We start from the raw sequence: 6,567 nt of genomic DNA, 5'->3' as shown, positions 1-6,567 counted from the left end.
CAGACCTCGTTGTTTCATATTTTGTCTGTATTGTAATCTGAACGTGTGTATCATTTTTTAATTGTAAGGTGTATAATGTTGCATAACAATGAATCTTATGGTGTCACTTGACACTCGTAATATGTATATGTGTATCAATATATTGATTAGGGTTAGTAGAGTAACCCATTACTTGAAGATTGATTAAGTTAGTAATCTAAGACTAATTAGTTGGTAACCTAGATTAATTACCCTAATTAGGGTTTAGTGGAAAGTTTGCATTCTTAGGGATTTAAAAAAATTCAAATATTTCAAGCCAATTAAATAGGTCCTAAAATGATCATAGAGGCCAAAATTAATGCAATCCAAGTGTCTAAGGGGTATGTGTATGGGCTAGGGACATTTTCCACCCTTCTAGATCCTTTTGTTGACTTTTATGATCCCCTAAATATCCAATTTTCCCCCATTTTCCCTTTAGTGAAAAAATGATCATCTCCTTGAGGTTTTCCAAGTTTACTTTCTCCTAAAATGTTTTCTTAATGGTAGGATCAAGTAGAAAGATCCTAGAAGATTTCAGTCAAGAATGGAGTTATTACCATTTTAGGTGGGTGAATTTAGAAGCCTATTTAGTGGTTATCTTGAGAGTTGAAGGGTGCTCACCATTATCTACATTTAGAGAGAATCAAGCTTGGAATTCAAGAGGAAGAAGGACTAGCTCATCTCAAAAACTCCATTGCCATAACCTTTGTGAAGGTAGGATTCTTCATGGCCATGTTCTTCATGAATTCTTCTTTTATTTCTTATGTAAATTTCTTGCATGTGTGTATTTCATGTTTGTGATGAAACATGTGAGAGATTGGTATTTGTGGGTTTTCTATTTGTTTTCCTTCATATTTTTCTTTTTTCCTTTGTGGAAAAAACTATTGAGGGTGTGTTGGCATTACTCACCCTCAAATAGGGCAAAAGTGGCCATGTATGGGAGGAGGGCCTTAGTTGGACTCTAGGTCAATGCAAAGTCTCTCCTCATGTTGAGGAGATGGAGAAAGTAAGGTGTTATGGACCCTTGTCAATACAAAATGGTTTTTGTTTGGGGAGATAAGAAGAGAAAAAGCATAAGTTCATTGTGATTTTTAGCCTTGGAAGAGGCATATGTTTTGTATTTGTGATTGACATCTCCTACCCTAGAAAAATCCACCTTCTCCGTAGTCTTGGTTTAATATGGAATCTATCATGCCAACCTTGGATAGGATTAGTTGTTAAGTGTGTCAATGTGATTGAATCTAATTGTCGCACAATCAATTTTGGCTCTCCATGGTTATCTTTATGTAAATTTGTAGATTGCTTGTTTGATACCTTGATATGGGACAAAACTAGAATAAGAGTTTTTTTGGTGTTCTTGAGTCCATTGTTATGGAGACTTCTCCTTGGGAAATATAATCCCGATGTATAAATTTTGATATTAGAAATGAGAACATGTTAAACGGATTTCATGGGAAATCCCTTGAAAATAGATTGGTTTAGGATGAATGCATAAATATAGTGTTTCACAATTCATTGCTAACTTTATATATGTAACAACAACAACATTGGGTTTTCTTCCCTGATTCTTTCCCGATTGAGTCTTTAAACTAGGTTTTTAATAAAATAGATATGAAGTGGATAGCCCACTTATATTTGGAAAAAAAAGCAATTCATTTCTTATGACATTCTTGGTACTCTTGGAAATTCATTCCATATGCAAATAATCAATTGTAATTATATATAATGATGTTATATGAAGTTTTTCAGTTTAATTATGATTGTGTTAGAGAAAATTTGATTCAAATGAATGTTACTTTATATTGTATTATTAGTAACTATTGAGGCATACTCCTATTTGAATGCAAAATATAACATCAAAAACTATTCTTATATTCCATCCAAGAAAATGGAAAAAACATTATTCCCTTATGCTATGTTAAAATTTCTATGAAAAGAAAAACCTAACACTTGATGAGAAAATAAACCTTAAAAATTTCATCTATTTTGGAGCAAAAATGCTCTCTGGATTTTGTATGCAAAATTTTTTAATTCTCCTTAGTAACTGAGAATATTCTTCAAGATTCCTTTTTAAATCTATTTGACTCTTTATTAAGGAATATATAATTATTAAATTAAAAAAAGAGATAAATAATTAAAATAAACCTGTATATCTATCCTATTCTAACCTTATTCTCCTCACCTAATAAACTTTAAACCATAACTTTTAAATCTTTTTCCCTCCTTTGTTGATTTTGTCCCTACTCAATTCCATGTGAGGTTTGCTGGAGTCATGGCAATGTCACCATCCTTCCCTCTTTCCCATGCCTAGAGTATGCTTGAAACTCATGAAAGATCTCTTTAAGTTTGCATGGATTTGATTATATGTTGGGGGGGATATTTTAGCAACAAAACTTTGGTGGAATAACCTCCTTTTTTGCCTTCCTATGCGAACTGTTTTAAGGGGGACTAAACTAATGTTTTTGGGGTAGCATGATAGTTGTATGGGGCAATGAGACCCCACTTGGAAATCTGCCCATGCTCAATGAAAATGACAATTAGGTGGAGGTGGGAAGAGTGGGTGTTGAGGTTAGTATGGTTAGGGATTAGTTATGTTAGAAATATTAGTTTGTTGAAATGTAAATAAATATTAGTACATAAAGTGAGTAAGGTTAGTAAATTTAATAAAGTTATGTGTAGGATGTGATATTAGGATATGATTAGTATGTTAATATTAAATTAATTAGTCAGCTGTAGTTAGTGTTAGTTTATAAATTATGTTTTATAAGTTTTATGAGTTATTATTATTTTATTTTTATTTGTATTTGACAAATAGTAATTATGTCATGTAATTTAAAAGGTGGATCTAGGAGTGGTATGTCATTAAAAGGGTTAATTATAGGTGTTTTGTTTTTAATAAAGAAGGGATAGATTTTTAAATGCTTGAGACCTACTTTTTAAATTTAAATATTTTAATGAATTTAGAAATTTAATTTCTATAATTTAATAGATTTGATGAAGTTGAATATGTAACTAAGAACAATAGTCTATTGGGTTAAGACTAAGTCGAAATGATATTATAACATTGAATTAACCTACGAAATGAAACTCATGAACAATATAATAATCAATGTTTAATGATTTTAACCAGTTTAAAAAGTTCATTTAAACATTGGGAACAAGTATCAAGGTAATTAGACGAACATTCTGAAAAGATGAAACTTGGTTCAACTAGGAGATTGAATCGACACACGAAATGAAATATGGAACCTTAGAAAACTTAATGTGTCTTGTGTGTCTTAGTCTAAATTATTAAGTCAATTTTAGGAACTATGGAAACTTTCCATAACCTATTCATGTAACATGTATTAAGATAGTGATTTAATTAACTTAAAAAAATTTATGTGTGTTTTTGCCCTAATATTTTGGGCATGACATATTGGTATTAGAGTTGTGTTTCAACACTAGGAGCCTAAAACCATTACGTTTCAACTTATTTGATTTTTAATTTTTGTAGGATGCTTCCCGTTACATGAAACACCTGACGAGGCAGAGGTCGTAGAGCTACAAGTGTTGGAGCGGAATAGAAGGATGGACCACTGCCTCCACCACCACCATAAAACCCTAATCAATATATTTTGGATGCCCTCCAAACCCTAATTGGAGTAGTCTAGCATAGGCTACCACCCATATTACAACCCAAGCAGTAGATTTTTCAAGGGGAAGTACAAGTACCTAGAGGAGGTCAGGAAAAGGAAAGAGAGCAGTAGGAGTCCCCCATTGAGGTAGGTTGAGGGACAAGGTGATCACGTGGGTGAGTCGATGCTTTAGTTAGGACCACCACCTAATAGACCTTTTAGACATGTAGGAGATGAGATTAGGGAGTTGATACGACTCCAACCACCATTATTTCTTTGTTCCACTGGTAGAGAAGTAGGAGAGGCTTGGTTACAGAGTTTACAGTGATGTCTTTGATTTTATCCTTATAGGAGTAATCTAAAGGAATGACTATCAATCCATCTAGTGGTAGTAGGAGGAGTGAGGATTGACACCCTCACATGGGAGACATTTTTGGCTAGATTCTAAGAGAGGTACCTTTCTGAGCACTTCAACCAAAAGCAGATAGAAGAGTTTCATTCTCCATAATAGAGGGGCCTCACAGTAGCCCAGTATGAGAGCCAATTTTTTGAGCTCCTTCCTTATGTTGAATAAATGAAGGATGAGAAACTGTGGATCCATCATTTTATCATGGGCCTAAATTTATCACTCCAGGGTGCAGTTCACTTGGCTTTCCCTACTACTTTTAGATGGGTAGTTGAGATAGCACTAGTTGTTGAGGATACTCAAGGGTAGACAGGAGTCTTGGGATTGGTCTCAGAATCAAAACTCTATTGAGCAATCAGGATAGCAGAAACCCCCTTGGAAATAGAATCAAAACTATTCAGTAGGGTCCTCTAAGGGTCAACAATCTTAGTAGCAAAAACCATAATAGGGTTATTAGGGCTGTAAGCCCAAGTAGTGGTAGTAATAGGGTTCTAAATAGGATTAGAAGGCATAGGCCTCATAGTCATAGCCAACGAAGAGTCAACAATCTTCTAGGGGTGGATAAAATGGATCTAGTAGGTTTGGGGGTCCACATCACTTTGGATTATAGGGTGTACAGGCTTATACCTGAGGATCGTGCTACACTTGTGGTGGCATGTACCACCTAGCTAGAGAGTTTCCACATGGAGAGTCAACTGATGGTCAGAGAGGGGCTACCTTAGAGCCTACAGTTGGTGATATGGGTAGATCCCACATAGTATTTACAGTGGTTGACAACCACTAGGTTGAGCATCAAGCCATAATCATTGAGGCCAAAAGTATAATACAAGGTAGTAGGGTTGTTATTTTATTTGATTCCAAAGTTACTGACTCCTTTATATCTCCATCTGTAGTGGAGCATAATGGGCTAGTGACAGTTAGATAGCATATCGGTTAGGAAGTAGAGTTAGCCTTGGGAGCCAGAGTGTTAGTTAGTTCCATGGTGCATAATGGTCAGATCCAAATTGGAGACATGACCATGGTGTCTAACCTATGCATTACCCCTCTAGGTTCATATGATATTGTCCTTGGCATGGACTAGCTTTATGAACACAACACCAAGATGGATTGTCAATAGAAGAGGGTAGAATGTGTGGATGAATATGGGATCTATAGAGTGATCTTCAGAATGAAGAGACCAATATCTCTTTGTATGATTTCCACTATGTAGCTTAGACGGTGCATGCAAAAGGGATGTTAGTTGTTCACTATCATCGTTAGTGATAGAGATGAGGATTCAAAGGGAGAGCCATCCCTTAATAACTTTCCTATTCTACAAGAGTTTGCAAATATTTTTCCTTTAGAGCTCCTTGGTATGCCTCCACCCAAAGCAATGGATTTTTACATAGATCTTGTGCCAGGAGCCAAGCTAGTATTGAGAGCACCTTATAGGATGACTACTCATGAGTTTGGTGAGCTAAAGAATTAGTTAGAGGAACTCTTAGAGAAATGACATATTTGACATAGTGTGTCACCTTGGGGTGCACCAGTGATCTTCGTACAGAAGAAGGATGGATAACTTAGGTTGTGCATTGATTATCAATAGTTGAACAAAGTAACCATTAAGAACTGATACCCACTTACCAGGATTAATGATCTCTTCAATTAGTTACAGGGTTCCCAAGTATTTTTGAAGATAGATCTAAAGTCAGGTTATCATCAGTTGAGGATTGTGGAGAGTGATATCCACAAGATTGCATTCTATACGAGGTATGGTCACTACAAGTTCACCGTGGTACTATTTGGCTTCATAAATGATCCAACTATATTCATGAGCCCCATGAATGGAATATTATATACCTTTTTGGATAAGTTTGTAGTCATATTCCTAGATGATATTTTGATATATTCTTGTAATAAGAAGGAACATGAAGAGCACCTAAGACAAGTGTTGTAGAAGTTGAGAGAAAATCAGTTGTATAGAAACTTGTCAAACTATACATTCTTCAAACCTGAGATACATTAATGTTATATCAGGTGATAGAATCTTAGTGGATCCATCAAAGATTAGGACCATCATGGATTGGCCAACACCTACCAGTGTTACTGAAATAAGGAGTTTAATGTGACTAGTAGGGTATTACTGATGCTTCATTACAAGATTTTCTAGATTGGCACATCTGATCACATCTCTCCAAATAAAGGGGAAGAAGTATGAGTAGATAGAGAAGTGTGAGAGATATTTTCAAGAACTCAAGAGAGCCCTCATAAGTTCACTGATCCTTATAGTGCTAGATCCTTTTGTAGATTTTGTGGTGTGCATAGATGTATCTTTGGATGGTATAGGGGTAGTCCTTATGTAGGATGGATGACCTATTTCTTATGAGTCTAGGAGGTTGAAGACTCATGAACTCAATTACCCTAATCATGACCTTGAGCTTGCAACAATTATTCATTCTTTGGTGAGGTGGTGACACTTCCTTTTAGGTCATAGATTCAAACTTCATTTGACCATCAGAGCTTGCAGTACATATTTAAACGGCTGAA

This window comes from Cupressus sempervirens, chromosome 9, assembly GCF_028749045.1.
Source record: "Cupressus sempervirens isolate cs-2001-9-10 chromosome 9, ASM2874904v1, whole genome shotgun sequence".
NCBI classification, from domain to species: domain Eukaryota; kingdom Viridiplantae; phylum Streptophyta; class Pinopsida; order Cupressales; family Cupressaceae; genus Cupressus; species Cupressus sempervirens.
The sequence above is the reverse complement of the archived record's forward strand: the minus strand, read 5'-3'. Positions refer to the sequence as shown.